This window comes from Neolamprologus brichardi, chromosome 9 (assembly GCF_056152115.1).
Source record: "Neolamprologus brichardi isolate AB-2024 chromosome 9, ASM5615211v1, whole genome shotgun sequence".
Taxonomy (NCBI): Eukaryota; Metazoa; Chordata; class Actinopteri; order Cichliformes; family Cichlidae; genus Neolamprologus; species Neolamprologus brichardi.
In genome coordinates, this window is record NC_142112.1 from 39251636 (window position 1) to 39263457 (window position 11822).

Below are 11822 nucleotides of genomic sequence, written 5' to 3' on the forward strand. Positions count from 1 at the left end.
TGACTAAGCAGTTTGAGTCTGAAACTCTGAGCTGGAGAGATTACATCTCCTGGCTGGTTGGGGAACACCAAACCTTCGGGCACGTCGGGAAATACCAATGAAGGTGACGGTCATTAGAGGCTCTGGGTCTGATGTTTGATGCACACAGTTTCTTCATTCTGACCTGAAACTGGACAGAAATGAGGGCACAGAGTTAAAGTTATTCATGCATCAAAGCGATTTTTATCCAGAGACAGTCTTTGCGTTTCTCTAAATCACAGTCTTCCTACCTGAGCACTTCATACAACATCACATTCACTTATTTGTTCAGTCGAACAGTTGGACTCCTGTGAACCAATCAGGAGCAGCTTTGCCACACAGACTGGAGCAGACGGGGATTGAACCACCAACAGTAGATGATCTGCTCTGCAGCCACAACCCAAAAACCAAACAACCTCTAACCAGGTAGTTTTAGTGTCATTTTGTAACTTTTGTGATCTTTTTAGATGTTTTGTCATTTTTATGATCTGTTGAAAGCTTTATTGGTGGTCTTGAACCTTTTATGTTATTTTCTGATTGTTTACATCTTTGGTTGTTTGTGTGACTCTCAGTCTTAACTCGTCTTTTCTAAATTCAAACCCGTGAGGCAGACGCAGTTACATCTATGACTCATCGTTGCTCAGCTGCATCCACGCGATCGTTCTCCTGTGGACTGAATCTGCTCCACATTAAAGAGACTTCGTTTGAGTCTAACTTCCTAAATTGTTGAAGCCCTGTTGGACCTCAGACTCATAAAAACTTTGGCTGTGACGCGACGACCAGCTGAGTTCAGTCAAAGAAAACAGGAAGACGCAGCAACGCAGAGTCGCCCCGGAGAGAAGAAAACCGCCATTAATCAGCTGACGGAGACGGTGAGAGATGACGCCGGACACCGTAGGTCATATAGGACCACACACACACACACACACACACACACACACACACACACACACACAGTGTGCTAATGAGTTTATTACATTCTGCCCTCAGACAATAAATGAAGCAATCAATCACAGGGGGAACATCTGTGGAGCTCCTCTTAATTGCACAACAGCCTCATCAGCACTTTAACATAGCGAAGAGGAGGAGGAGGAGGAAGAGGAGGAGGAGGAGGAAGAGGAGGAGGCAGCATTTGTACTCCACGACTAAAAGACAAGACAGAGGAAACGAATGGTTGCTCGATCTTCACATGTTTTCACAGATGAGGGGTGGTGTAGGATGGAGGCAACATCTGTGGAACATTTTAATCGCACAGCAGCTTCATCAGCACTCGAGGAGGAGGAGGAGGAGGAAGAGGTGTCATAGAGACATCAGGTCACAGTTTCAGGGACGAGGAGGGGGAGAGTGATGTGAGGTGATGGTGGGAGCTCAGTTTATGTGAGCCTCCACGTTCTCCCTGAAATGAGTAAAAACCCACCTGTGACCTCCGACTGGAGCCACAATTAGCATCTCCGAGTGTGAGGCCGTGAAAGGCCCGCTCCTGCTGGGGAGGACTTCAAGCACCTCGGGCTCCTTCAGGAGGTGGAGGAGCTGTGATGAAGACAGAGAGGAGCAGGACTGACTCCGCGGTGAGTGAGGAGGAGACTTTCCTGCTCTGTTATGGGAAAGAAACCGATGGCGAGCATGATGACCTGCGTTCCCACCCTCACCTGGGAACACCTCGGGGTTCCCAGGTGAGCCGGAGACGGTTGCCAGGGAGCTGGAGGTCTGAGTGAACCGTGGCACTGCTGTCCCAGGTTTCCTCCAGAACAGAGGGATCACGAGTGAGACGTGACGGCGTCAGTTTGTGTGATCGTGGAGTCTGGAGCCCTGCTGGACGTTAGAGGAACTGCAGCTTTTCGCACAAACTGTTGTGGACACTGAATAAGTCAGACATGATTGTTTCAACTGAAGTCCTGATGAGTCTGCAGGCTTCAGCTCTCATGTCTGATTTCCACACGTGCTCCACACGGCTCTGAGTCACACATGATATTTCCCTGTTCACACACTTAACCCGGTTGGAAGGTGCTCATGGTACACGCAGTCCACCTCCTCATCGCGTGTTATTGGGTTACAGCGGCGCTAACCGAGTTAGGGGCGGTCTGTACGGCGCTCGTCCCTGCACCTGCGCCAAACTGAGTTTAGGAGCGTCTAAGAGTGCAGTGATATCTCAGGAAGCGTCTGCCTTTAGCACACATGAGTGAGGCCATAAACGAGTTAGGATCTCTGTCTTATGCTGCAGTTTTGTTTCCAATCGAGTTAGGGAGCGTCCACTCCCGTACAGCACATTAACGAGGAGATAAATGGCTTAGGAGGTGGTGACAACGGAGCAAAGGAAGAAAGGTCCCCTTGAATGCTTCTACGTGCAGGAATTTTATAAGTATAAAGATTATTTTGGCTGAGTCTGCTGGAGGCTTGGATCTTGTGAGGAATTAGAAATTATTTTACTGCTATTGTTAATAATCATCATCATTACCATTGCATTAATAATACAATCTGCAGCATTGATATTGTATTCAGATGTTTAAACATATTGGTACCCAATTAGCTTTTATTACAGGTGCAGTTATAACCACTTTAAACTGTTGAGTTGAATCTATAATCTTAAATGCTTTTGAATGCTTGTTATAATCTTAAATGTGTACGTGCTGGCCTTCTGTCTGGTGGAAAAGGTTACAAGTTGAAACTGAGTGCAGTTCATGATGACATACACAAACACACAGTAGACTTTATCTCATTTATAGGTGAGAGGTTAATCATGTTTGCTTGTAACTCTAAAATTGTCTTTGTAAAAGAGGAATAGTTTCTTGTTGTCTCTGCAAAAGAGGAACAGTTTGCCAGACGAGAAGTGAAAGTTAGACCGCGGACCGGAAACATCTGTCGTGGAGACGGAGACAGTGTTATCTTTAATTGTGTTAAAGGTTATTGTGATTATGAAATCTATCTATGTATAACTTGTATGTCTGTGACGTTTTTGGGGCGTCATTAAATTTAAGCCCTGAAAGGTATAAAACACCTGCTTATGCTCTGTAAGTTGGGGATCGGCGCTGTCTGCGTACAGCGGGCGATCTTCCCACACGTGTGCATTAAAATCATCGTTTGACTCCACCCGGCTGGATCAGTGTTGTTATTATGGAAGTTTATTACCTCCTCTACCCCTCCTCAATATTGAACCCAACATTTTGGGAGGCTCGTCCGGTTATTGAGGAGGGAGAGTGAGTTGGAGGTGTGGATAGAGAAATCTGGGGTCCGAGGTGGTCAGACGGGCAGGCACGAATATCAGTGGTCAAAGTGAGTGGGCATAAGCCGGCTTATCCAAAGGTAAGGCACTACCTGTTGAATTATTTCCAAATGTGCCAAATTGGACATGGAAAAATTAAAGTCTACTCACTGAAATTACTGGTGAATGTCTGTTTTGATTGTGGTGAAGGTCTATAAGTAAAAGTGAGTTCGAGTCTCACTAGGATTTAAGGAATTTTATGGGTTCGAGTCCCAAGGAAAAGGAAAACAGTGAAAGTGAGTTCGAGTCTCACGTAGGATTTAGGGAATTTGGTCATTTTATGGGTTCGAGTCCCAAATAAATTACTTGAGGACGGTGGTTCGAGTCCACTAGGAGGCGCAGTGCTCAGAGGTAACGCTTGCCAAGGCCAGGGACGCCTAGGCCTTGTCCTCTTTGAGGGATAGTCAGTTGGTCACTGTGGAGCTTGGGGCACTCCAGAATAACTAGTGGTTGCACCACTTTACCGTTTGGAACGGTATCTGCGCTTTTTTGGCCAGCAGAAGTTGGACTTCGGGCGTGTAACTTTAACTTAAAACTTCGGGGAAGCCTTGGCTGTGAAATGCCAAAAATAGAGCTTCAGGCAAAGTTTGGGTTGGTTGACACTTTTAAATTGACTTAGGGATTTTAGAGATTAGGCCAGAAACAGTTCGAGTCTGAGACTGGAGAAGTGGTCGCAAAAAACTTATAAGAGTTTATCCGCTGGGCGGTTAGGTTAAATTTTCCGAAATTGTGTAGGTGCTAAAAGGCCTAAAAATCTGTGCAGTTGTAAATATAAGACGTCTGTGTATATAGAATAAGAGATCTCTGTGTGAAAGGAGTCTGAGTCAGTGCTGGAGCTATTTTTAAACGGTGTGTGTGTGAATGCAAATGAGGAGCGGTGACGCGCATGGAGATTGTTGCTTTTGGTTTAGAGTGTTATTGAGCTTTATAACTATTGTTTGCAAATATTGCTAAATGCCTGTAACTAAGATGCTGGTTTTGCTCATTACGAGAGTATAAATAGAGTTCGAATTGATTGCTGTGAATGTGTGATCTGTGACTGAGTTTGGATATATAAATATATTGAGTGCATTGTATATGCTTAAGACTAACATATTACTTTCAGTAGTAACCTTTTTCCAGCAATAAATGCTGGTGTGCTTTTTAATTTCTTGTGTGTGCTGTGAGAATTAATAGAGGTTTCAATTGTTTTTGTTGACTTGCTCTTTCTGATTATGAAAGGCATGTCTAATAGTCTTAGGAAAGCGTATTTTGAGTTATATTCCTCAACTTCTGTCACAGTTTAGGAGTGTGACTGCTGTGAGAAGCAGATTTTGAGTGATTTGGTGTGATTTGTACAAAAATAATAAGTAAGAAAAGCACTAGGAAAGTGGATAGTAGAGTGAGTGAAAAGTGGAAGTTTGAGAGAAAAGGCGGTGCGTGTGAGACGATTCCTGATGTCTGAAAGAGCTCTGTGGAGCACGCTGAAGACTGATGTGAATATTGACAAATGCAAAGAATTTAGTATAGTTAAAAGTGTGTGCGTGAAATAAGGGTGCATTGTTTTTAGATCAAGACTTAGTAGAACCAAAGAGTTTGATTAGGCTGTAAAATAGGAAAGAGGAACAGAAAATATGGCTGCATGTGTGACAGGAACTGCATGCCCATAAAAGGAACTGACTGTGACAAGTGAGCACCCAGACAGAGAAACAGACGAGTTAAACTCTAGGCAGATGAAGCAAATGGAGGTTTTAAGAAAAGAAATGAAAAGGATATTAATTGTATGCTTTAGCGTGTCAAAGAGGTGGACTTCTCTCAACCTGGAATCTTGAGTACAGCGGCAAAACCATAGATTAACAGAATTGGGAGGAAAACAGGCCAGGTTTTGGCTTTAAACTTTATAGCTTGACCTCTCACTTTGTCCCCATCCTGAGAAGAAGCTCAAAGGACAGTTAATCTCGTGATGAAGACCGACAGAACATCGTGGACTTGAAGAATTAACAGCAGGCAAAAGACAGTGCAACTGAACATTTGGACTGACGACGACTGACGACAGCAGCAGCATGTAAGAAAGCACGTGATGCAACATGTACTCTGAAGTACAGGCTGGGCAGTTGAACAGTGGACTAAAGAACTGTGAAGAAGCACTGGACACTGATCTTCAGATTTGCCATGCTTGGAGCAATCTTGAAAGAGACGACTGAAAGTAGAGAAGAAGAAACCACGTGATGAAAACATGCACAGTGAACTGCAGGCTGGTAAGAGCATCACTGTCTGAAGGCATTGAATATGATATTTTGCCAGGCTGGGACTTGATCTAAAAGGAAAATACTGAAAAGATCAACGGAGAAGAAACAGAGAAGAAGCAAGCAGTTGACTTGGGACTAAAGTTGCTGGAGATTTCAAGACAACACAGGACACTGTGAAGAGAAGGACGGAGACCAGTGAGAGGTGAAGCCCAGACGAGTTCGACTGCGAGAATACAGGGTATAATTGGGTTGAAATTGAAGCCTGAACTCATGATGGTTTAGAGATGTCCCCCAGATCACAACAAAGAGGTAAACAGAAAATAGAAAACACACATACACAAATTGTCACATGTGAAATTATTTTTGGAAAAAATCTGAAGTGAGATAGTTTGAATGCAGAAATCAGTGAAAAGATGCATGAATTAAACCTGAAGATAACATGAAAGGCAATGAAGAAACAGCTTACACTCACTGAACATTAACATGAATACATATGCAATGAAGAACATGCTTACATACATGACATAAGTTGGTATTTCTGACCAGAGACAGAGAAACGGGTAGTTTAAGCACTCATGATAATAATGAAAATGTCTCAGTTGTATTTCTTCAGGGGCAAAGCAGACCTGGATCAATTTTCCACATGCAGCGGTCGGAAGAAAGCTATAGGTTAACATCACTGGACATGTTAAGGCAAGTTTCTGGTTGAATTGTTCACAGCACCTGAGTCCCTGAATCTAACAAGTAAGCTCTGACCTAGGGCTGAGGACAAGGAATGCTGTTATTTCAGGTAGGAAATCAAAATTTGGGTTAGCAAATTTGGGAAAGAGAAAACTGACTGCTTAAGTGGAGAATTGTGAAGGAGTCGGAAACACTGCAAAAAGCAACATATGCAAAATCACATACACAAGCAGAAAATGCATTAACCTTACAAGGACAAGCTCATGAAGATTAATGCATAGACATTGATTAAACCAGGCTAAGAACACAAACATACGCAATGAAAATCAGCTTGCTACTTGTATGAGTGTTAAAATGGTGTGAATGTTTAATAAAATACACTTAGAGCTTGAAGATGAGGAATAACTCAAAGAAGCTATATGACAAAGGGAGTGAGGTATGGAAAAGAAAAGTAATTAAAGTAGTGTTTATAAGAGTGACTTAGGAGTACTTTTGTATTGATTGATCAAAGCAAGTGATTAGTATAGAAAGAAAATGAAAGTAATTCAATAAGGTGGTAATGTTTAAACATGTATTTATCTTGTTATGGCAACTTCTTGAGATATGACTCAGTATGCAAATTAGCTGGAGTGAGTGGTGACGAGGAAGCTTCCTGTGTGTCTGTGTGTGACTGAGGTTTTAAATTGAGGAAACAGAGCAGTGACTGCTGCTCTTTATACTTGGTGAAATATAATGGTAAAGTAACAGGTTACGGTTGTATTGGGTTTATATCTTATGCAGAATCTAAGTATGTTAAAGTGCATAAAGGGGGTGATTATTGTGTGCAACTTGTGTGGTTTTAGAGATTTTCGGTGTATTGAGGAGGTGAAATTATGTCAGTTGACCTGGGAGTGTCAGGACTCTGGTGGCAAAACTTTTGTGTGTTTGAGATGGAGGTTGTTATTGTAGTGATGGGTTGATTCTGTTCGTTAGGTTTGGGTTGTTTTTGTTTTTTATTTTTAATAGAGGGAGTTTTAGTAAACATGGACATGTCTAAAAGGGGCCCATTATTTTTGTAACAGTGCACTTAGAGAAAACCTGTCAGGTGTTTTTTTGTTTTGTTTTGTGTTTTGATGAGCTAATAATCAGCTCTCTTTTTTTCTCATTTTCGTTCTAAGCAGGCCTGCAACAGTGAATAACAGCGCTGACAAATTCTCGGGAGCAAATATAAGGTGGGCTTTCCAGATTACAACTGGCTGAGGAGAAGGCTACCTGTGGGGACCTAATCAGGTCGTAAGTCCCTGTCTAAAAGGATTGTAGCGATTCAATCCAGTCCAAAAGCATAAAGAAATATTTTCTTAAAAAAAAACCAAAATAAGACAAATGAATGAGCTCATTTTGCTGAGATTGGAGAATCTGATTACTTGCGCAGGAGTCTCCACTATCAGCAAAAACCTGGTGTGAATGCGTGTGAGTGAATTAGTGTGAATGGATCAAAGTTGGGATGACTAACTTTTATCTTTTTAATTTCCTAAGCTTAGGTGAAGCATTTTTAGTTTGACACATTATATGTGTCAAAAAAGGGGGGAATTTAAGGTTTAATTTGAAATAGGTTTTAGGATCATTTTATGACTTTTGGGGCTTTTGACAATCTAGATATGGTAAAACTGAAGCAGAAATTATTATTTTTATGTTAAGGTTAGAGGATTAAAGTGAACTGAATCCTGTTTAGAAGATAAAATGCCGGTGTTTTTAAGAAGCTGTGTACAAAACTTAAAGGGAAACTGTGGGAATAAAAGATATGGGCAAACTAGTGATTGTAGGAGTAGAAAATGTTTGATTTCTTTTTGATTTCTAGAAGGAGTGGTTATAATGTAGGCTTACACATATTACATAGAGTTATTTCTAGGATAGAGGAGAGAGCTCATACGTAGAGATGATTTTTACACATTGCATTTTGTGCTAATTAAAGAGTTGTGGCTCAGTCTATTGAAGGTTATAAGCTTCACCGAGCGCGACGTCTTGGTTGATATATTGGGGGAGACTTGGAGCAGAAAGAGGGCGCACATGCTTACAAACACATAGAATCCATAAACCTGAAATTCATTTAGCTTATAACTGAATCTGGCTGAAAGAGGAGAAACTTGTTGATATAATTCAGGCCATTAACAAAAGGGGGCCACTGTAGAAGTTAACTCTAGTTTACAGAGGAGCAAAATGAAATAAAGATGCTATATCAACAACAGGTTATGACACAGGAAATGTGAGTTTTAATATGAAGTTAGTGTTAACACAGGGGTTGTTTCTAGGCAGCGTTTAGCTCTGATGAAATTTATGCATGAGTAATTGCTTATATGCTTAAACTTAATTGATTAAAATGGTTGTTTTCTTTGATCTTTTAGTAGAATAGGCGCTTATAATGATTTTCTTGTGATTTTTTGTGAAAGGTGACTTTTAGGTTAGAGTGGAGGCCCTTGCAGCAGCGACAGTTTTGTGTACAGGATGTTGATGATCAGATAAGGGAGAATAGAGCGAGCAACAGGAAACATATGCAGCAACGTGAAAGCAGCGCTTTAAGAGTGTTAAAATGATGATTACTGAGATGAGTAACGTTGAAGAATATGTATAAATAATAGTTAATAAGTCAAAAGATAATTAGGTTCATGCTTTTGATTAAAGAGTCCCAGACATAGTAGGTTGAGCCAAGTTTGAATAAAGAGAACAATTGATGAACATGATAAGTTAGGGAGGCGTAGGAAAAGGTGTTTTGTTCCTTTGCAGGACATCTCGGTTACCACAGAGGGTGAGGATCCTGGAGGCCCGAGACCTGACGGACCACAAGAGAGGGACCCAGAAAAACCTAATCTCATGGATGGACTGTTCTTAAGGGGGAGCTGACGTTTATTACTGGACCACTTAGATGACCATATGTTGTTGTCTGATTGGCTGAGCCAGAAGACGGCTAGAGAGGGTCGGAGCAATGACACAAATAAGTGTGGTGACCCTATTTTTTTTTTAAGGAAAAAGGGTCACCAAGAGAGGGAATGTGAGGAATTAGAAATTATTTTACTGCTATTGTTAATAATTATCATCATTACCATTGCATTAATAATACAATCTGCAGTATTGATATTGTATTCAGATGTTTAAACATATTGGTACCCAATTAGCTTTTATTACAGGTGCAGTTATAACCACTTTAAACTGTTGAGTTAAATCTATAATCTTAAATGCTTTTGAATGCTTGTTATAATCTTAAATGTGTATGTGCTGGCCTTCTGTCTGGTGGAAAAGGTTACAAGTTGAAACTGAGTGCAGTTCATGATGACATACACAAACACACAGTAGACTTTATCTCATTTATAGGTGAGAGGTTAATCATGTTTGCTTGTAACTCTAAAATTGTCTTTGTAAAAGAGGAATGGTTTCTTGTTGTCTCTGCAAAAGAGGAACAGTTTGCCAGACGAGAAGTGAAAGTTAGACCGCGGACCGGAAACATCTGTCGTGGAGACGGAGACAGTGTTATCTTTAATTGTGTTAAAGGTTATTGTGATTATGAATTCTATCTATGTATAACTTGTATGTCTGTGACGTTTTTGGGGCGTCATTAAATTTAAGCCCTGAAAGGTATAAAACACCTGCTTATGCTCTGTAAGTTGGGGATCGGCGCTGTCTGCGTACAGCGGGCGATCTTCCCACACGTGTGCATTAAAATCATCGTTTGACTCCACCCGGCTGGATCAGTGTTGTTATTATGGAAGTTTATTACCTCCTCTACCCCTCCTCAATATTGAACCCAACAATCTGCTGTGGTCCTGGAGCCTACGTGAATAAAGCTGCTAGTTAACAGTCAAATTATGGAAACCGTTGTGAACTGTTTGCACCTGTGAACTGAAGCAAGACAACCTAACAACGGGTTAGCTAGTGGAGGCTAAAGACCAGGAGGAGCCCCACAAAATCACCTCCCCGAGTGCAAGTTTCTGCCCAGACTGTCAGACTGAGACTCAGGTGAGCTCACCTGTTTAAATGAAGGCTTAATGTTAGCATTATTAGGGGCGTGGCCTCTAGAATTCATAGCACGGCCCAGCCAAACTCCAGTTTCCAACAATGGCGGCCGCTACTAAGTTTTAAAATTACTCTGACTAATCTTTCTGGGTCACAAAATAAACTTTTAACATATTTTCAGGCGAGAAAGTAGCTGTGTAAACATCAAATATCTGCTCGGTTATCAAGACATCACATATTTGCAAAAGTGCTCCGACGTTTTCGGAGACATCTGCTACCCAACAGCTCGATAGCTAGCCGAGAGCTCGAGGGTCACTGAAGCCGCCGAGAACGGCACAACTCCCAGCACATCATTTTCAGATCACCGCGGTCTTTCGCTACTCAGGTTAAACGTAATATATAAGTCACTTAGACAACCTAAAAATGTTATTGTTGGGCTTTTTTCAGTGTTTTGTTTGTTCGTAATTAAATCGGTTTGGCTGAGATTAAAGTTATTAGATTAGATAAAATAAAACTTTATTAATCCCCCGGGAGTTTCACACAGCTGAATAAACGTCAAACAGGAAACTGATTAAGCAGAAGTGTGAGATGGTCGAGAGTTTACACCAGTGTCCTGTTATATTTTAGATAGCAAGGAGCAGACGGCTGAGTTTATTAAACTCCACCGAGACAGCGGTGACACTAATCTGAAGGCTAGACCGTCCAATTTCACAGCCGTTTACTTCCGGCCTACCTGACCTTCTGAGGACCCGGCCCACGTAGACCGCGAAGGCCGGGTCCTCAGGAGGATGCAGCCCATAAATTTGGACACGACCTCTGACTAACACAGCTGCTAGCTCTCTGCTAGCTTGACCTCAGCTAACTGTAGCCTAGGGTGACCAACCGTCCTCTTTTCCCCGGACATGTCCGCTTTTCACGTTCTGTCCGGGGCGTTTTTGGCGTTCTGGATGCGGAGAGCCTTAACTTCCTCGACCAGGTCCAGGATGGCTTTCTGCTGCAGTTTGACAGCAGAAATCTCCTCAGTCATAAACTCCAGCGACTTCTTAATGTCGTCGCCTTCCTCGGCTGAGAGACGCTCTTGTAGCGTTGCCCTACAACCCGCTAGCTAGTTTGACACTAGCGTCCTTCGTCTAACATGTTCCAGGGAGCGATGATTTACATTAAGCAGTGTTCACCGAGGTCGGTGCTGATGCTCCACTGCATCAAAGCCGAGGTTAAACACAGCACTCGTGTAAACGAAGGTTGTAGACAGAAAAGTTTTAATGTGACACATTCAGTCTGTGGCTGCAGCTTCACAAGCTAGCACAAGCTAGCACCTGCTGGTTGCTCACAGTGCGGTGACCTCTAACCTTCACATGAGCTGCTGATGAATCCTCCGCCTGCTGCTCTGTCTGCAGCTTTTTGTACGTAGACCTGCTGAATGCAGTCACACAAAACCTTCAATCTTTAATTTATCGTTTTCCCTGGAAGGAACCGCAGGACGACCGGTGGATGAAGATATCTGCTTTTAATCTCAGCCCTCATCAGCAGTCGAGACCAGCGGTGCTTCATCTCTGACGTCTGTAGATTTTCTATGACTAACAACAAAAGATGAAGCTCAGCTCGAGAGTCCTCTTTGGTTTATTTCATTAACTCTGTGACGCTTCTCGCGT